Raw genomic sequence first — 22175 nt, 5'->3', positions numbered from 1 at the left:
TAGTATGAAATTAATATTCAAGGCCAGGAAAAACAGGTACGAGAAGAACTGGTCTATGGTTGGAAGCTACCACAAGCATTTGGGGGGCAAGCGTAATTAAAATTGAGAAGGGTCCAACATGACAGTAATAGGTGAAACAATGACTCTGGACAAGAACTGAGTGTTGAAAGTAGGTAAAGGCATATACCTGTATTTCAAACCATAGTGCCCAAAAGGAGAAGGAGAGGTAGAGAGATTGGGGTGGGGCAGGAGAGGAGGTGGAGAGGTGCCTGCCATAGAGGCTGACTTGGGGGGAGGAGATGGGAATGGTAGGAAGGAAACTGGGTACATTGGTGCTGGGAGATGTACAGTAGTGGAGGGATGGGTGCTGAAACATTATATAACTGAAACCCAATCATGAACAGCTTTGTAATGCTCTATCTCATAGTGATTCAATTAAAAAATAAAAATAAAAATAAATTCCTGATAATGGGGTTGGAGAGATAGTACAGTGGATAAGGTATTAGCACTGTATGCTGTCAAACCAATTTAGATACCCAGAACTACATATGGTTCCTTGAATTCATGCCAGGAATGATCCCTGACCACAGAGCCAGGAGTAAGCCCTGAGCACAATCAGGTATGGCACAAAAACAAAAAAGTTCCCAGTAACATAGTCTTGTCAATTACTATTTTCTGACTATTTTCCTATTTGGTGGTCAGCTTTAAAAGGACTGTAGTCAAAGGATTTTAATAGAGGGATTTCTTCTAAGGTCAGTCTTTCCTGGTATAAATGGAGTGTGGGCCAGCCAAAATTTGCCAAGAAATCTGATTCATGCTCTTTGGAATTACATTTCTCAGAGCCCAATCCTGGAAATAGTGCTATGCCCTTGGGCAAGATAAAGGTAGGGCCAAGACACTGACAAATATTACGTAATTCTTCCTATGGCATCCTCCTTCCCAATTCATTAAAATATTAAATGGCAATGTATTAAGTCACTTGCACCTTAGTGTGGATTAATTTGTCAGAATGAATTTTTTTCCTGAAAGAAATTGCTGTAGATGCTTGTGATATATAAGAAAGGGGAATGAGGAGAAAACTATATTATGGACAGAGAGAGTGGAAGGAAGCATGAAGATTAACTTGTCAAATCTTACCTTTTTTTATTATATAATATTTGATTATTTAACACAGACCAAAGAAACTGAAAAAAATCACAAGATACTAATCTTTATCATAAATCCTGGTGTCTGTACACATAATGATTCAAAGACAGGTGCAATTTCAGTGTAGAGGCCATGAACATCTGAGCTGAGAGTAACTCATCAATTTTATTCTCACAGTGTTGTCCTGACCATCCTTATAAATATAATCACAAAGCAGATACTTAATTTTAATATCAGTAGTGACAGTTTCTATATACCTATGTCTATATATGTTTATGTAGTAATAAACATGTATATATATTCTTATGATTTTTTATAAATGTGCCATATGATTTATATATGTCATCTCAATTTATCTTCATGATTATTCTCTCACCAGCTTTTATGATTGCCCTGCTTAATACACAAGGAAGTTAACATTAGAGGGTTAAATAATTTGCACCAAAATGAAAGGCATGTGAAATTAAGTTTTAGTTTGCAATTGTACCTTACACATAAGAATGTTTGTAATTTACTTAGGTAAAGGTAAAGGTAAAGGCCCTCCTGTTGATCGTCGATTTGCTCGAGCGGGCCCAGTAACGTCTCCATTGGAGACTTTGTTGTTACTGTGTCTGGCATATCCAATACTCTCGGTAGCTTGCCGGGCTCTCCGAGAGGGGCGGAGGAATCGAACTCGGGTCGGCCATGTTGACCGCTTGTAAGGCGAACGCCCTACCCGCTGTGCTAAAAGTCAGTATATAGAAACCAGTGGAAAATAATCAGTAATTCCATTTAATCACTGTCACTGTCAACCCATTGGTCGTCGAATTACTCAAGAGGGTGCCAGTAACGTCTCTATTCCTCCCAGCCCTGAGATTTTAGCAGCCTCTTCTTACTTGTCTTTTCCCAATGACTGGAGGCTCTTTCAGAGTCAGGGGAATGAGACTTATAGTCGTTACTGTATTTGGCATATAGAATATGCCACAGAGAGCTTGCCAGGCTCTCCCCATGCAGAAGGGATATTCTTAGTAGCTTGCCGGGCCCTCAAAGAGGCACAAATGGGTAGAAAGTGTCTTATAATGTGTCCAGAAAGCAGCCTGGAGCGTGGCGGTGCTTGGACAGTGGAGGTCAGCTGCCTGAGCTGGGTCCTTTAAGATGGGCAGGGCTCTCACCCTCCCCACAGTCTGGCGTGGAGTCTTTTAATATAAATATATTTAATACAAATCTTAAATTCAAGGGTAAGCAACTAGTATATAGATTTAGAGATGTAATTTAGCAAATTCTAAATCTAGGACTCTCCTTTTTCTTATATGTTTTCATGCATTCAGCTGATTCCTTATACTTTTCTAATCTGAAGGCTATACAAGATAAGACAAAAAATATGTAAGTTTTTCAGGGCTTTAAGAAGCAACTGCAATAGTCATTTACATGACTAAATCCAGAAAGCATATTGTTAAACATAAAATATACCCTATGAAATACTTATATCATGATAACTCTCCTTATAAATGTTAAATACATAAAACCTAAATATGCAAATTTAATCATGCTACATGGAGATACATATACAAATATATATAATAATATTCTAAGTAACACTAAAGAAATGTTGAATATTAAATTCTCAGAATTGTTTATTGGACAATGTGGGTGAATTGGACTGGAGCGATAGCACAGTGGTAGGGCGTTTGGTTTGAGCGCAGCTGGCCTGGTCAAGCCGGGTTTGATTCCTCCACCCTTCTTGAAGATACCCAGCAAGCTACTGAGGGTATCTGACCTGAACGGCAAAGCCTGGCAAGCTACCCATGATGTACTGGATATGACAAACACAGTAACAAGTCTTGCAATGGAGACATTACTGGGCCCGCTCGAGCAAATCAAATAACAACAGGAGGACAGTGCTACAGTGGGTGTATTAATGTGCTCAGGAGGGATACTTAGAAAGCTATAATTATTAGTAATGTTCAGCTCAAACACATATATAAATGTTTATATTATTACATTGAATAAACATTGTATAGTCTCTGATCAAATAAAGCAATTCATAAAAAAATGTAAGCAATAATGTAGTGTTTCCCCCTTGCAACAACAATACCATAGAGGAGTGTCAGAGCTTTTAACGAGAGATAAGAACCATGAGAAAAAAATTACTAAAGCAGTTTAAAAGACAAGGGAGACTATATTCAAGAATGTTTCCATAAAGACAGACTGTCAAAATGGGTGAGAGATTGAACTCACCTGCTCTAAAAACAATGAAAGTGGGAACATTTTTAAACCCAGGGGCAATCTAGTGGTGAACATTGGACTGGGTGGAGTTGGTCAAATGCTTAGGAGAGCTGTATTTTCACTAATTGTCACTCACTGACACTAAGCTACTGCCTTCCAAGTGAGATAAGGAGAGAGGCCACTCATTCAGTCTATGATTACCTTTCAAAGGGAAAGCTGCAGGCTTTTGAGAAAGACATTCTGGGTTGTAAAAGAGCCAAGAGACTAAAGAAGATTTACATCTCAAAGGAATACAGGGGGGAAAATGTTTTAAAAAGTAATTGCTTTAAAAAAAGGAGATCATGGGTCAGGAGTATTGAAGTCTGTGGAAAGTTTAGTTAAATTGAAGGTATTACAAGGCCTTCCTGTTGAAAATCAGGAAAACTGGCATAGAATAAGTCAGTCAGAGTTCAGTAGAGAAAGCATACACCACTTAGATTAAACAATAGGACTTTAAGAAAAATGAGAAGAGGCTGAAAAATACTAAAGGGAGTAAAATACTTGCAGGCTGATGATCCTAGTTCAATCCCAGTTTGTAGTACTCTGAGCACCTCCATGAGAGATCCATTTGGGGCCCAACCTCACCTTCTCATGCCCCCAAATTAAAATAAATAATAAGTATATAGAACAAAGTGTTATATGACTAATTGGGAGATACTACCTTAGTGCTAAATGGGAGGGTGAGAAACATGAAAACCCATTGTAATAACAGGAGCATAAGATTACCAGGATGTCTCCCTTCTTGTACAGTAGTAGAGTCCTGCTGGTTTTCCATTTGGATGGAAACTTGCATTCAGACAGGAAGCCTGTGAAGAACTGAGCCGGTGTATTGATGAGTACTGACATCAGGTTCTTCAGGTGTTGGGTTCTGAGCTTGTCTGGGCCAGATCCTGTTCGCTTCTTTACGGCCGAAATGGTGTGTTGGATTTCAGAAGGGAGAACATTGGGAACAACATATCCATCCTATGGAATTTGGTATGTGGGCAGGTGGATGTGGCTATCGAAGAGATCCAAGTAGAAGTCATGGGTGATCTTCTCCACTGCCCTTCTGGAAGATGTGATAGATCCATCAGGATGTTGGAGGGCAGTCATCTTGGTCTTGTTGGCGAAAGACAGGCGGGTGTTGCAAATACTTTTCCCGGCTTCTGCTACATCTGCCAGCACTGCTGCTCATCTTTCTTTGAGGTCTTCCTTTATAGTTTCTCTGCACTGCTTTGCAAGCTCAGGCTTTCGCTTGCAGTTGCCTGAGCCTTGCTCCAAGCCATGTTGGTGAATGAGCTCGAAAATATTCAAAGACAGGTGTCTTTTTGGCAACTATCGCCCAATCTGTCTGTTGTCTGTCATCTATAAGCTGTTCACCCAAGTCATCCTGAATAGTATTGGCAGAATACTACATGAAGTACAACCATGCGAGCAAGACAGGTTCCGAAAAGGATTCAGCATGACCGATCATATCCATATGATAACCAAGCTCATTGAAGTTTCTGAAGTGTTCAAGATGCTTCTCTGTCTAGTGTTCATTGATTTAAAGAAGTCATTGATTCATTGATTCTGTTGAGACAGAAGTGGTCATCGAAGCCCTAGCCAAACAGGGCATTCAAACTCAATACATCAGGATCCTCTGTGAGCTGTACTATCAGGATTCACTAACAGGTTCTCACCATTCTACAAGGAAGTGATCATCGACGTAAAGATAGGGGTTCTCCAGGGTGATACCATTTCACCGAAACTCTTCAGTGCCACCCTCGAGAATGTCATGCGATGACTGGAATGGGAAAGAATGGGAGTGAAGCAACTACACCACCTCCGCTTCACTGATGACATCGTTCCAATAACACCAATCATTAGCCAAGCAGCACAAATGCTGGCCGACTTCGACCGTGAGTGTGGAAAGGTCGGACTGCAGCCAAATCTCATGAAAACAATGTTTATGAGAAACGATCTCGTTCCTGACATTCCATTCACTCTCAATGAAATGAACATCTCCGAATGCAGTTATGTGTACCTAGGTCAAGAAGTCCACATGACGAATGACCTGGCACCTGAGTCGTGCAGGATGAAGAGAGTGGCTTGGAACTCCTTCAAGAATGTCAAAGAAGTAGCTAAGGGGATGAAGAACCTCTGGCTCTGGGCACATCTCTTTGATTCCACTGTTCTTCCTGCATTAACATACACCTCAGAGACCTGGACCCTACCAAAAGAGGATGAGAACTCTATTCAGGTCTCCCAAAGAGGAATCAAAAGAGCTATGCTTGGAGTATCATATTTCACTCAAATGAGGGAAAGAATCTGGATTTCCAACTTTCATCAATGATCAAGAATCAGGGACGCTGTCTCATTTACCACGGCATCGAAAATCAGATGGGCTGGACACATAATGAGATTTGGAGATGACTGCTGGACTAGAGCCTTTATTGACTGGATTCCACGGGACGTCAAAAGATCGCATGGCCACCCACCTATAAGATGGTTAGACTTCTTTGTCAAGACCCTGAACGATTGGTTTGAGGGTCTTCGTGTTCCTGGAATGAGCAGACACCATTGGACTACACTAGCACACAACAGGGATGAATGGAGACGTTTCTGGTGCCTGCTCGAGCAAATTGATGAGTAACGGGATGTCAAATGATTAAGTGATCAAGTAAAGTTTACCAGGAAGCTACCAACACAACATTTCCAGGTGTCTCTCCCCAAATGGGGGTTAGGGACCAACTGCACTGCTATTTACAGCAGCCATTCCTGCCACTACTGTGTTTTTAATACAAAGTTGCTGATTTGATAGCAAAATCTGCTATAGAAAATCCCACATCTTAATGACCAATTTTAATCACATGCTTTCATTATGAGATCCAAGAGTGATATCCACCATATCTTCTAGATTTCAGGTATATTCATCATTAATGAAATTTTCTCTTCATATCTTCATTTAGCTAAAACAGTTTGTGGTTCATTTACATCTGAAATACAGAAATCAAAACAGAGAGGATGGATGCTAAGTGCCACCCATGCACAAATGCCCTTGTGGGGCCAGTGTAATCATACAGCAGGTTAGGTTCTTACCTTGCAGTTATGTAACCTGTCATCCCATATGGTCCCCCAAGTCCCACCAGTGTAACCCCTGAGTGCAAAGACAGAAGTAAACCATAAACACGCCTGAGATGGCACAAAAACAAAAAATTAAAATTAAAATAAAGATTTCCTGTGTTGGTGTAAGCAAAGTGATGATAAGAAATAGAAACAGAGTGAGAGACAGGGTAAAAAAAAATCCAGTGATAATGATAAAAAAAAAGTGTTCAGAAGATGAGATGAAGAAACTTATTTTTTCACTTTGTATATGTCTGGGGGTCTGGAGCGATAGCCCAGAGGTAGGGTGCTTGCCTTGCACGCAGCCGACCCGACCGACCTGGGTTCAATTCCTCTGCCCCTCTTGGAGAGCCCGGCAAGCTACCTAGAGTATCTTGCCCACATGGCAAAACCTGGCAAGCTACCCGTGACATATTCGATATGCCAAACACAGTAACAACAAGTCTCCCAATGGAGGTGTTACTGGGCCCACTCGAGCAAATCGATGAACAGTGGGAAGACAATGACAGATATGTCTGGGGCTGCAGGAAGAGCAGAGCAGGTAGGGTGTTTGCCTTGCACACAGCCAACACAGGTTCGGTTCCGCCATCCATCTCAGAGAGCCCTTCAAGCTACCAAGAGTATCTCGCCCACATGACAAAGCCTGGCAAGGTACTCATGTATTCAATATGCCAAACACAAAAACAACAAATCTCACAATTTGTTGTGAGACATTACTGGTGCCCGCTCGAATAAATCGTTGAATAACAGGAGGAAAGTGCTTCAGTGCAGTGCTACAATATATGTCTGAGGACCATTTATAATCAAATAATGTTTTCATAAAATCTAGTATCTACCAAAAAAAAGATTCGGTTAAAGCAATACAAAAGAAATAATTGGATCATTCTGATGCTAATCATTATATCATACATAACATAAAATGAATAAACTCATAGTAAATGGTGTAAAATAATGTGGTGATAAACTTAAAAATATATCGACCGGCATCTCCATAGCCACTGACAACTCAACTAAACCGCCAACCCTGCTCATCAGATTCACAACCAAAATATCTGAGTAGAGACAAGCCAAGGAAGGTGAAATTCATGGACACGGAAGTTCACCCCCAACTCCCACTCTCATGATGGCTGAAAACTTCAGGGATACCACAAAAGAGTAGGTGGGTCATGTTCTGACCCTTTCCAAGTTCTGTACTCACATGCCAGCTACACCAAGGCCTATAGTATAAGTTCAAAAGAATCTTGGCAAACTTAGACAAGTTCTACAGATCCTAAAGTTTCTGGACCATGTGCCATCTCCAAATTTCACTGTGCTGAAATTCCAATAGGAGCACACCAGATTAGCTGACAAAGTAATGTGGAACTCAACCTATCTCAACAAACAAAATTAACAACACAATAAACTGAACTAGAGCCCGTTTAGTAAATTCTCAGACAAAGACGTAAAAACCCTACGGAGAGATATAAAAATTTTCACAAATTTTCTTTTACTGAAATATTTTTGATAATTTCTTTAATTGCTTGGTTGTAACAAGTAATATGTAACAAATAACTGCCAAGGATCAGTCTTGGAGGTTGTTTGGAAAAATGAAGACAATGGTATAGCAAAGGTAATTCAGGTGATGGAATTAGTGTTATAATATAAAAAGCCTATAACAACTGTATTATAAACAACTTTATAAGCCATGATGCTTAAATAAAGATTAAAGGAAAAAAAAAGAAGACATTAATGGCCAGTTGTATAAAAAGATAAAATCGGGTGAACTTTAAGTTGATGAATAAAATTTTTTAATATATACAAATATGGACATTAGATACACTGGGCAATTTCAGTACTATTTTTTCTGTTCTAATGTAGCAGTTATAAGTTCTTACATTTCAATAAAAATAAAAGTCACTGCTCAAATATATGTATATTTTAGTTTGTTGCAGTTTTCCTTTTAGCATAAAGTTATTTGTATGTAATGGGGAAAATACAATAATAAAATTAAAACTAAAAAATAATTCTAATAAACTGTTTAATATACTGTAGTAATTGGACAACATAAAAGAAAACACAAACACTGTCCTTCCATTGTTCATCAATTTTGCTGGAGCGGGCCCAGTAACGTCTCCATTTTCAGAATTCTTGTTACTATGTCTAGCATATCCAACACGTCACGGGTAACTTGCCAGGCTTTGCCCTGCGGGTGAGATACTCTCGGTAGCTTGCTGGTCTCTCCAAGAGGGGCGGAGGAATCGAACCTCGTTTAGCCGGGCTGGCTGCGTGCAAGGCAATGCCCTACCCCTGTGCTATCGCTACAGCCCAACATAAAAGAAATCCGTTCTTTTTTTCCCTTACTGTAAATCTAACATGTAGGCAAATTTTCACATAAACATTTCATTAAAAGATAGGTAGTATATACTCTAATAAAAAGCATATTTCCCTTTTCATGAGTTTTAACTAATATTTAAGATGCACTGCACTGCACTGTCCTCCCGTTGTTCATCGATGTACTCGAGTGGGCCCAGTAAAGTCTCCATTGTGAGACTTGTTGTTACTGTGTTTGGCATATTGGATATGTCACGGGTAGTCTATCTTTTTCAAATTAAAAAAATAAACTCTAATATCTAATAACTGCAGGAACATTTTTTATTTTCAATGATCATTTCTATACCTATTTGCCTTATAGAAATTTTAGCATTTCTGCTTCAAAGTGGATAGTGCTATTTTAAAAGCAAATTATTGTTTGTTATTTAAACAGTCACCTCTAGAAACATAATGTACTGTCCCGAATATTAAAACTGTCTGGACATAGTGATTGTCCCAAAGATTGAAAACTCTAAATGACACATTTACATTTGCAGTACAGAGACTGTTGTCTTCACTTTCAATCTTCTCATAATTAAATAACGTTTATCATTTATTATTATTGTTATGGAGTGATAGCACAGCGGGTAGGGAGTTTGCCTTGTGCTCAGCCGACCCAGGTTCGATTCCTCCGTCCTTCTCGGAGAGCCCAGCAAGCTATTGAGAGTATCCTGCCCACACTGCAGAGCCTGGCAAGCTCCCTGTGGTGTATTCAATATGCCAAAAACAGTAACAGTCTCATAATGGAGTCTTACTGGTGCCCACTCGAGCAAATTGATGAACAATGGAAGGACAGTGCTACAGTGCTATTATTGTTGCTATTATTATTATTATTATTATTATTATATAAGTCTACACATGACTGTGCTCAGGTCTTACTCCTGGCTCTGCACTAAGTGATTACTTCTGACGTTGCTCAGGGAAACCATATGGATTTCCAGGGATCAAACCTGGGTCAACCAAGTGCTCTACCTGCTGTACTACCACTCCAGCCCCGCCCCTTTAAATATTTTCAAGTAACACTATGAACTGTTTACAATATTTTTTTATTTTATAAAATATTCTGAATACATGTATTGACACATCAATGGAAAACAATCACTGAGCTCTTTAATTCACTGCATAAGTAGCTGTGATTAGGACTTATCTGAATGCTATTCAGGTTGCACCTTGCACAAAAATCTCATGCAGAGAGGACATGTGAGGTCAGAAATCCAACCAGTGCTCCACTTGTCAACATAGCACCTTGTGAGGAAGGATGAAGGGATATGCATATCTAATTTTTCTGCTTACAGAGAGAGTGAGACCTTTATGCTAACTATGATGCTCACTGTTATAAATGATCTAACATCATAAATGGTTTCTACATTTATTAAATATAAGGGCACATTAAGGTATACCTTCAGAAATTGAAATTTTAGTTTCATGTGTTTAATGTCCATTTTATAAAACGGTAATCATATATTCAGTGGTTTGGTGATAGGCATAACCAAAGTAGCATCTTACAGTATGTCTTCAGCCTACTTATGTCCAATTTAAGTTATAATCTTCTTTTGCAAATGTATCTGATGAAGAAATACACACACATATAAAACCATGTATATATTATGAATTTATGTTTCTTGGGTTACACCATGCATTGCTCAGAGGTTATTCTGAGCTCTAAGCTCATAGAATATTCAGAAGACCATCTGTGCTGCCCCGGCTAGAACCAGGATTTGCTGCTTGCAAGGCAAGAGCTTGACCCTAGTACTAGCTCTCTAACCTTTATTATTTTTACAGATACTTCAATAATATGTACTAGCAGGTGTGGGAAAAACAACATTGTAACCATGTTAATAAATTGAGTACAAACTTGCAAGCAGCTGGAGCCAATAAACACCCCAAACTGCCTTCCATTTGTTCAAAATATATTCTAGTCTTGCTATTTCACTATTTCTTCTAATACTCAATTGAGCATTGTAGGTCTTCAAAATAATTTTCAGCACAAATAATTTAATTGTTTTGTCTATTGATTTGTTTTAGTTTTCAACCAAAAGAGAAGAGGAAGCTAAAAGGTAGTGAAGTGTTATTAAACTACCTATCAGTAACAGTGCTGTAAATCACAGTGCCAAAAGTTGTAAAAAAAAAAAACATAAATAAAGCACCTCTCACAGACTGGTGGGTGGAAGGCGGGTAGCATTAGTGGAGGGAACTGAACAGTGGTGAAGGACTGATGTTGAAACATTGCATTCATAGAACCCAATCATGAATAATTTTATGATTCATGGTGAATAAACAAAATTCTTTAAAAGTCTATTACATGTTCTTTCAAATGTCTAATTTAACTTCATTGTAAGTTTAATTAATATACAAAATGCATCCTTTTATTAGTATTGCCTACATTATGAATCTTAAGCTAATTTAAATTCAATATTTAAACCTTTGTCTTGGGGTAACTATGTTCATATCTATTTTGCATACAAATTAAGAGAATAATCTCAGAAGACAATTATTATAACATTAATCTAAGTTTCTTGAGACCACTTACAAATCAGAATACTGTTGAAGTAGCTAATGAAACTATAAATGAACACGTAAAATAATTTAGATAGAACAAAAATGATAATAATTACAACTATCTCAGTGATTTGAATGCACAATCTCAAAGTGCACTTCTTTTTATAGATGCTATTTCATGTTTTCAATAAAACATTAGTTTAAATTTTTATCTGGAGAGCATTCAAATTTCACAGTGCTGGAATACTTTGATTTGGAATGTTTCACATGCAGAAATTAAACAAGTTGTGTATTCATGCTACTCATTTGGGATGTGACCCATATAAGCAAAAATAAAAGGTACAGAAGAATGATAGAGAAAAGAAAAAGGCATCAATTAGGAGTGCATTGTTTAGTTGTTCGTCACCGTCTGTATCTGGAACTTGGTTCCATTAAAGTCGTTTTACAATTTTTTTCTATTTTAAAAATGTGGAGTCTAATTTTCTCATGCATAGACTGTTTTAGTGATTAATTTTTATATGCAGAATCTTGTCAAAGTATATTACTTTTCTTTCTCTTTTGTTTTCTTGAGCAAGTCACCTGCTATGTCATAAGATTACTGAAGTTACATTATGGAGAGGGCCACAGAAGGAAAAAAAAACTGAAATTTCTGGCCAACAGCAACATGAATAAGTGATTGTGGTTTAGGGTCTTCCATTATATTCACTAAATATGTCATCTGGGTTAAAGTTGTAAGAAAACTTGCTTGGGGTTAAAAGATCCTCTTTCAAGTTAATTTATATGGCTGTTTGCCAGAGGCTTTATTTTTTTCTCTTTTTCAGTTTTAATCCATTAATGTGTGACTGAAGAACTCTCCAATTAAACTTCTGTTAATATTGCAAAATTTTTTCCCAAATCATGAAATAGTAAATCTATTAGGATACTTTTAATGATATAAATTACCATAAAAACATGGCATCTTTGGCAAGATTCTTTGATGTGTTGTGCTAGGAACTGAAGCCAGGGCCTCACATATACAGAGCTAGTGCTCTATCTTAAAGCCACATACCTGATCCTTGAAGCTAGAACAGCAATATTTTTAACTCTCTACCGAGTGCATTTTATTAGTATTTATATTGTGCTTTCTGTAGTATGTCAGGGGACTGATCCTCTTTCCTTTTTTTTTAGGTTAAATAAAACTTTTTAAAAAAATTTTTTTATTAGTGAATCACAGTGCAGTACAGTTACAGAGTTACAAACTTTTGTGCTTGCATTTTAGTCATACAATGATCGAGTACCCATCCCTCCACCAGTGCCCATTTTCCACCACCAATGGTCCCAGCATCCCTCTCACTACCCCGATCCTGTCCCCCCCCCCACCCCATCTCGCCTCTGTGGCAGGGCATTCCCTTTTGCTCTCTTTCTCCTTTTGGGTGTTGTGGTTTGCAATAGAGGCAATAAGTGGCCATCATTTTCGGTCTATAGTCTACTTTCAGCATGCATCTCCCATCCTGTAGGTCCTCCTAGCACCTTTTACTTGGTGGTTCCTTCTCTATCTGAACTGCCTTTTCCCCCAGCATGTGAAGCTGGCTTCTAAGCTATGGAGTAATCCTCCTGGTACTTATCTCTACTATTCTTGGGTGTTAGTCTCCCATCCTGTTACTTTATATTCCACAAATGAGTGTGATCTTTCTATGTCTGTCCCTCTTTTTCTGACTCATCTCACTTAATATGATACTTTCCATGTTGATCCACCTATATGTAAAATTCATGACTTCATCTTTTCTGACAGCTGCATAGTATTCCATTGTGTAGATGTACCAAAGTTTCTTTAAGCATTCATCTGTTTTGGACACTCTTTTCCAGATTCTGGCTATTTTAAACAGTGCTTCAGTGAACATACAAGTGCAGATGTCATCTCTACTATACATTTTTGCATCTCCGGTATATATTCCCAGGAGTGGTATTGCTGGGTCAAATGGGAGCTCAACTTCTTGTGCCTGATCTCATCTGATCCCCTTTTCTTAATGAGTAAGTAGTAACTAATTAACATATTATTGATAACAATGAATTTTAAAATTTTCTATACAATACAGAATTTGAAAATTCACATGATATCAGGTACGCTGAGGCTACATATACACCAGCAGATAAATTCTAAGAATATAATTCACAGGAAAGAAAAGCCAAGACATGAATTTTGAAGTATAGCTAGTTACTGAAACATGACAAAATTTTCAGTAATGTGTAAAGACATGGTACATCCACTTTGAGAAAGACTTGATTTTCCTCCCAAGCTTTTAAAAAAGTTTTTGCATAAAGAGATGAGATTTACAACTATACTCTGGTAAAGGTGTAGTTAACAAAAGAGAAAAACCCAAAGAGGCTGCTGGAAATTGAACACATGGATAGAAAGATTGTACCTACTCGATAATTTAGCCAAGCTGTGGAAACAAACTTGGAATCACTAATTTTCCAATTTCTTATTTGGAAGGGAAATAAATTACAATTGTCTAGCCCTCTTTTTTTTTCGGTTGTTCTTAATGTCAAAATTTTTTGAATTGTAACTCAGTTTTGTGTTACATATTACCCAGCTTATTGATAAAATTTTATGTCGAATGGTTTTCAAAACACACACAAAAAGTTAAAAATCATAAACTTAAATTTAATGATCACTCTAAATTATGTTGTGTTTTTCTCAATGATGTCACTATCACTATCACTGTCACTATCCTCCCGTTGATCATCGATTTGCTCGAGCGGACCCAGTAACGTCTCCATTGGAGACTTTGTTGTTACTGTGTTTGGCATATCAAATACGTCACGGGGAGCTTGCCAGGCTCTGACGTGCGGGCGAGATACTCTCAGTAGCTTGCCGGGATCTCCGAGAGGGGCAGAGGAATGAACTTGAGTCGGCCATGTTGGCTGTGTGCAAGGCAAACGCCCTACCACTGTGCTATCGCTCAATGATGTATAGAAAATTTTAATATATTTACCATTCACATAGATTTTTTTCTGTGAGATATTGGGATGTTCTATTTTTGAGTTAGAATAATGCTTTTGATGTGGTCCCAAAATTGCTGTGTTATATATATATATATATATATGTATATATATATATATATATATATATATATATCACAGAGGAAAGACAGTTACAAAGTTGTTTATGATTGAGTTTCAGTCATACAGTGTTTCAACACCCATCCCTTCACCAGTGTAAGTTTCCCACCCAATGTCCATAGTTTCCCTCCCCACCTCTTGTGGCAGGCACTTTTTTCCTCTTTCTTTCTTTCTTTCTTTCTTTCTTTCTTTCTTTCTTTCTTTCTTTCTCTCTCTCTCTCTCTCTCCCTCCCTCCCTCCCTCCCTCCCTCCCTCCCTCCCTCCCTCCCTCCCTTCCTTCCTTCCTTCCTTCCTTCCTTCCTTCCTTCCTTCCTTCCTTCCTTCCTTCATTCTTTCCTTCCTTCCTTCCTCTCTTTCTCTTTGTCTCTCTCTCTCTCTGTTTCACTCTCACTGTCTCTCTCTCCTTTGGGGCATTATGGTTTGTAATACAGATACTGAAAGGCTATCATGTGTATCCCTTTACCTACTTTGAACATTCAGTTTTTGTCCAGAGTAATCATTTCCAACTATTATTGTCACATTGGTTCCTTTTATATCTTAACTGCCCTCCACACCCCCTCCCCTCCACACACACAGAGCTTTCAACTATTAATCAGTCTTCCTGGATCCTATTTTCCTGGCCTTGGATATTAGTCTATATATATTTTTATATACCAGAAATGAATGCAGTCATTCTAAGTCTTTCCCTTTGTTTCAGACTCATTTCACTCAGCATGACACTCTCCATGTCTGTCCATTTATAAGCAAATTTTATTTTTCCTAGGAGCTGTGTAGTATTCTACTGCGTACATATACCATAGTTTCTTTATCCAGTTGTCTGTTTTCAGGAATTTGGGCTGTTTCCAGATTCTGGCTAATGTGAATAGTGCTGCAATGAACTTAGAAGTACAGATGGTGTTTCTGCTATGTGTTCTGGGGTCTCCAGGTTATGTTTCAAAAGTGGTATTGCTGAGTAAATTGTAGCTCAATTTTTAGTTCTCTGAGGAATGTCCATATTGTTTTCCAAAAAGGCTGGACCAGTCAGCATTCCAACCAACACTGACATTGAAGGAGAGTCCCTTTCATCCTTGCATCCAAGCCAGCACTAGTTGTTCTTGTTCTTTTGTAAGTGTGCCAGTCTATGTGGTCTGAGATAATATCTCATTGTTATTTTGATTTGCATCTCCCCGATGATTAGTGATGTAGAGCAGTTTTTCATGTGCCTCTTGGTGATTTGAGTTTCTTTTTGAGGAAGCTTTTGTTCATTTCTTTTCCCCATTTTTTTTTTTTTTTTGCTGGGGATGGATCTTTTTCTTGTAATGTTCTACTAGTGCCTTAGATATCTTTGATGTTAGCACCTTATGTGATGGATATTGCAAAAATTAATTTTCCATTTCTTGCGCTCTTTTCCTACCTTAGTCATTATTTCTTTTGAGGTGCTGAAGCTTCTTAGTATTATGTAGTTTATCTTTGCTTCCAATTTCTTGGTCACTGTTGTTTCATTTTTGAAGATGCCTTTAGTTTCAATGTCATGGAGGGGTTTTTCTATGTTTACTCCCATGAATCTTATGGATTCAGGTATGATGTTGAGCTCTTTACCCATTTTATTTTTATCTGACTTTGTGTATGGCTTTAGAGAGAGGTCTGAGTTAAATTTTTTTATATGTAGCTGCCAGTTTTCCCAGCACTAGTTGCTAAAAGAAGCTATCCTTGTTCCACTTCGTATTTCTTGCTCCTTTATCAAAGGTTAAATGATAATATGTTTGAAGGTCTGTTTCAGAATATTGAACTCTTTTCCATTGATCTATGAGTCTGTCTTTTTTCCAATACCATGCTGTTTTAATTACTACAGCTTTGTGGTACAGTACATGATGCTTCCCATATTTTTTTTAAACCAAGAATTGCTTTAGTAATTTGTGAGGTTTGTCATTCCATATGAATTTCAGGTGAGTTTGACCAATTTCACTGAAAATGTCACAGGTATCCTTATAGGGACTGCATTGAATCTGTATTATGCTTTGGGGAGTATTGTCATTTTGATAGTGTTAATTCTCTTAATCCATGATCAGGGTTTGTGTCTCCATTTTCTTGCGTTCTCTTTTATTTCTTGAAGTAGAGTTTTGTACTTTTCATTGAACAGTTCCTTTATCTCCTTTTTAAAGATAATTCTGAGGTACTTGATTTTTGAGACACAATTGTGAACAGATTTTTTTTAAATATCACTTTCTTCTATTTCATTATTTAGATATAAGAAAGCCATAGACTTTGAGAATTGATTTTATAACTTGCCACCCTACTATATGAAACCATTGTTTCTAGGAATTTCTTGGTAGAATCTTTAGGAGTCTCTAAGTATAGTATCATGTCATCTGCAAATAATGAGAGTTCGACTTGTTTTCCTATATGAAGTCATATATGTTTATGATATATGTTTCTTTTCTAGCTGCTATAGAAATTATTTTTAAAGCTATATTGAATAGAAGTGGCAAGATTGGAAAATCTTGTCTTTGCCTAATCTTAGAGGGAAAGCTTTTAGTTTCTCCCCATTGAGGATAATTCTTATTGAGGCTGTGGTCTCCCTCAGCACTCCTGAGAACCAGCACAAGCAGTTGCCAGGCCACATGCATACCTCACCTCACAGAACTCTACTGATCTAAAGAGGGTGTAGCTTAAAAATTACTTCAAAAATCAACATCTTAGCATATATGAGGCTCCAAGTTTGGTGTCTTTGGTAGCCCCTGAAAACTGTCCCCTGGTGGCACTCAAGAACTGCCAGACTGGAAATGGATATTTCCAATCTTCTTGATATATGCCAATATCACTGGTATGAGATAATATCTGATATTTGTTTCAATATTTATTTCCCTGGAAATAGTGATGATGAACAATTTTTTATGTCTACTACCTTAGTCATGTTTACTTGGGAAAATGTCTGTTGATCTCTTCACATTTTTGATGGGGTTATTGGATATTTTGCTGTTCAGCTTGTGGGTACTTTATAAATCTTGGGTATCCGTCTTTTATCTGATGTATTGTGTGCAAATATTTTCTTCCATTTTGTAAGGTGTCTTACTTTATCTTGTGTTTCTTTTGCCATGCAAAAACTTACTAAATTTTGTAATCTCATTTTTGTTTTTTGCTTCTATAGTCAAATCATTTAAGAAACTGGTGAGGTGCATTTCTGCTGAGTTCTTCCTATGATCTTCTTAAAGTAATTTTATGGATTTTTGGTTTAATCTAGAGAACTTTAGTTCACTTTGAGTTAACGTTTGTGAATATTCTAAAATACAGCTTCAGATTTATGTTTCCACTTGTGACAATGAACCTTCAAACTTTTTGTTATAAATGAACTCTGCATAAATCTGAGGGCTTATCTTGGTGCTCTTAATTTTGTTCCATTAACCTATGATTCTGTCTTTATTCCGGTACCTTACAGTTTTGATTATAATAGGTCTATAGTGTAATTTAAAGTCAGAAAATGAAAAATTTATAATCTTGACAATATTCTTTTCCCTTTCTTATTTCCTTTCTTTTGTCTTTATTTTCTTTCTTTTTTTCTTCCTTCCTTCTTTCTTTCTTTCCTTCCTTCCTTCCTTCTTTCTTTCTTTCTTTCTTTCTTTTTCTTTCTTTCTTCCTTTCTTTCTTTCTTTCTTGGTATTTGGTTCACACCCAGTGATGCCCAGCAGCCATTCCTGCCTTTGCACTAAAGAATTACTCCTAGCAGTGCTTGGGGGACCAAATGAGTTGCCAGGGATTGAATCCAGGTCGTCAGCCTCTAAGGCAAACACTCTACCATCTGTATCCGGCCCCTGCAATATTCTTTTATCTCAAGAACGTGGAAGTCTTTTTTTTAATTTCCTGGTGTTGTCTTTTGTTTAATTTAATGTAACTAAAATCACATTTTACTTAAATTGATCTAAATATATATACTTTAGTGTAAATAATATAGTATTCTAGGCTCTCCTTCTTTGTGTTTCTTTTAACTTTAGGTTTTGAGCCATATCCAGTAATTCTCAGCATTTACTTCTTGCTCTATGCCCAGGAAGCACTTCTGGCTGTTTTGTGAAACCATAAAGTGTCCCCAAGATTGAACTCAAGTTGTCCATGTACAAGGCCATACCCTACCAACTTACTATCATTGCAGCTCCTATCCTTGTAGTGTTTCACTGTCACTGTCACCGTCCTCCCATTGTTCATCGATTGGCTCAGGCAGGCCCAGTAACATTGTAAGACTTGTTACTGTGCTTGGCATATCGAATACTTCATGGGTAGCTTGTCAGGCTTTGCCTTGCAGGCAAGATACTCTCCATAGCTTGCCAGGCTCTCTGAAAGGGGCGGAGGAATCAAACTCGGGTTGGCTGTGTCAGCCACCTGCAAGGCAAACGCCCTACTCACTGTGCTATCGTTCAAGCCCTTGTAGTGTTTAACAGCAATTAATGCAATATTCTCAAATCTTACTTAGAACAATCATTTGCATTTGCTAAATTTCTTTGAATCAAAATAAAACATTTACTGAATGGGAAAAGTTCTTATAATAAGCCTACAGAATGCAAAATCAGCAGTATCAGCTGTCTGATTCCTCTATTAATAATTCTTTGCTATGTAAAAGATTTTTTAATCCCTAATCATATTTAGTGAGCAAATAACTAGAAATGATCATTTAGGACTACATTCATCAGAACATGATTATTTTATATCAGCTAAGCCTTTCTGAGATAGCTGGCTTTCATTAGGGAATAAATACTGTTTACTATTTCTCTTAGCCACAGACTAACAGAAAGTTTTAGGCCTCTCTCAATGCTAAAGCCCAAGCTGAACACCAAGCAATTAGAAGATTTTAATGAACACATCATTATCTAAGCAATGAAACATCTAAAACCAGACACCAGGGCAGTAGTGTGTTTGAATCAACAAATAAAACAGAGGCGTTAAAATTTCAATGATGTGTTTAAACAACTTAAAGTAGAACTACTTTAGACAAATTACAATATTGGATTTTATCTGGGAACATCAGTCCTGTGTGTAATCAGGGATCTAGAAATGACTCCATGGGGAGTTCTCCAGACCATTTTTAAATTTAACAGAAACAAAGTGAGTAGAGTGCACACTATTAATGGCTTAGACTATTTGGAGCTAAAAGCTTTAAAATTCTTGACATAGAGATGACTCAGATGAGTATAATCCCTCACAATTATTAGCTCTGTGATCATGATTAATTATATGAATTTTACATTTACAAACATCAAGATGTTTATTCATATGAAGTTTCACAGTTCTGTCTGAACTAAAATATCAGATTTGTCTGATAAATTTAAATACTAAATTTAATCATAAATAACACAAAAATGTACATACACTGATAGTCTATTACATACACTGATAGACTATTTATGATGGCAATAAATACTTATACTTCAATAGTTTCTTTGAATATTAATGGTATGAAATCACAGTTTAAAGGGGCTGAAAACTCCATTCTGGAAGGTTTGAAACATCACCCATAATTTTCTAGCTATGTAAGCCAAACACCTGACCTCTAGCAGATTTCACAGGATTGAAATCAGTCATTCTTTTCTGGAATGTCTTCATTTCTGGAAACTTTTGGAGGGAATCTTTTTCCTGATATATATATATATATATATATATATATATATATATATCTTGATTTTTTTCAAATAAGTTTTAAGATACCAATTATGCTGTTGATATTTAGGCATACTATTGTTGGGGAACAGTTTTTCCCCAACATGCCCAGACACATTACATACGGGTCCAGGCAGATGTGGAGTGAAGGATGACAGGGACATGAATAAACATCCTCCAGGAGCAGCTGATGTCTGTTCACTTTATTGCCAAATACATACATTTTTTATAGAGAGTCTCAGCTTACAGGAAGGGCCAATCATTTAAATTTCAGCGTTATTGACCCAATAGCACAGCGGGTAGGGCATTTGCTTGCACGTGGTCGACCTGGGTTCGATTCCTCCACCTCTCTTGGAGAGCCCAGCAAGCTACGGAGAGTATCTCGCCCACACAGCAAAGCCTGGAAAGCTACCCATGACATATTCAACATGCCAAACACAGTAACAACAAATCTCACAATTTGTTGTGAGACATTTACTGATGCCCGCTTGAGCAAATTGATGAACAACAGGAGGACAGTGCTACAGTGCTATCTTTCCTACTCTTCTTTGCTCCAGTCCAATTCAAATCAAGGCTAGATGCTGCAGTTAGTATGACCTCCTAACTGTTTGTGACAGTTTCTGTGTCTTTGGCACACGTGACTATGGGGTTGAGTGAGGCTCAAGCCTGGTGCTAACACCCTCTTCTCGCTAACTTTGCCCAAATACTCCCTTCCACCGGACCTTGCTTCAGGACCATTTCGCAAGGTCAGGTCTTATCTGCTCCACCGCCCATCAACACGCTCCACATACTATATTCCAGAACTACTCCCAACCACCAGAGTCAACTTCCCTTCACGAGTCCCCAGTTTCTCTCCCAATCTCCTAATCCTCAGCCTGCCTTCATGACAGGCACGTTTTGAAGTTTGATTTTTGTGGTCTTGATTTCCTCCTTTGCATTCTTAACTTAGCCTTTTGGATATTTATCTACACCATTCCTCTCCAACACGGATGTTCATGAGGAACCCTATTACTACACGTCTTCAAAAAAGAAAAAAATTAAGGGAACTATTTTTTGTTTGGAGATCACAACCAGCAATAGTCAGGGCTTTCTCCTTGCTCTGTGCTCAGGTAAAAATAATAGGGGATGCTAATGATAGAACCCAGTTTGGTCAAGTGCCTTACCTACTGTCCTATCTCTGCATATCTCCTAAATTATAATTTTAATAATTAAATGTTTGACTATTATTACTGTGGCTGCTGTTATTTACATTAAATTAAAATGGCAGGATGCTGTGGGCCAGAGGGGTAGTACAGGCGTTGGCACTTGTCTTACAATTGGATTCCTGATAGCACAAGTGTTTCTCCACATAAGCAAGGAGTGACCTTTCAGTAAAGACATGAGATTAAATCCTGAGACAGCTGGGTCTTACTCCAAACCTAACCTCCATCCCCCAAAAGACAAAAAACTTAGATAGATAAGTTAAATTACTATCTTTGTATGGTAAAATTTCTGAAGTGTCTGTTAATTTTTTTTAAAACACAGAAAAGTATTTTATAGTTTCTGAAAAAAATATAATATCTGAGTTCTATATGTAAAATAATTAATATGGCAATATTTAAAGATCATACTTCAAAGTAATAATTGGAAAATCAAAAATAGGATAAAATGATGGATAAATGTTCAAGAAAATAAGAAAATAATGACAAAAAAATAATGTAGCTTGCCTTGAAGGTAGTCAGTCCCTAGACCATAGGGGACAGGCAGGAAGAAAAAGGGGAGATGCCATAACATGATAATATAACATAAAAATCACATATTATCATAGGCAGCACTGTCTAGTGAAAAAAAACACTCAATGTTTGACAGTATAAGCAATGAATTTTTTATATTCTGTACCTATTTTATCTACATCTGTAGCTATTTTAAAATAATACACTTAATTATACTCACATATTATCTACTTAATTATGCTCACATATAGTACCCACAAGACAAATGATTAAAGAAACCAAGGCCTAATAGCTTTATATTTCTAATTAAAAGAGTCTATCAATTTATAAAAACAAATGTTTTCAGAAATGATAAAATTTTTGCATATAGAACTGCTCATTACAATTTCTAGGGACTACTGTTTGCAGGATAAAGTA

Source organism: Sorex fumeus, unplaced genomic scaffold (genome assembly GCF_029834395.1).
Source record: "Sorex fumeus unplaced genomic scaffold, SorFum_2.1 ptg000008l, whole genome shotgun sequence".
In the NCBI taxonomy this organism is placed as follows: domain Eukaryota; kingdom Metazoa; phylum Chordata; class Mammalia; order Eulipotyphla; family Soricidae; genus Sorex; species Sorex fumeus.
The sequence above is the reverse complement of the archived record's forward strand: the minus strand, read 5'-3'. Positions refer to the sequence as shown.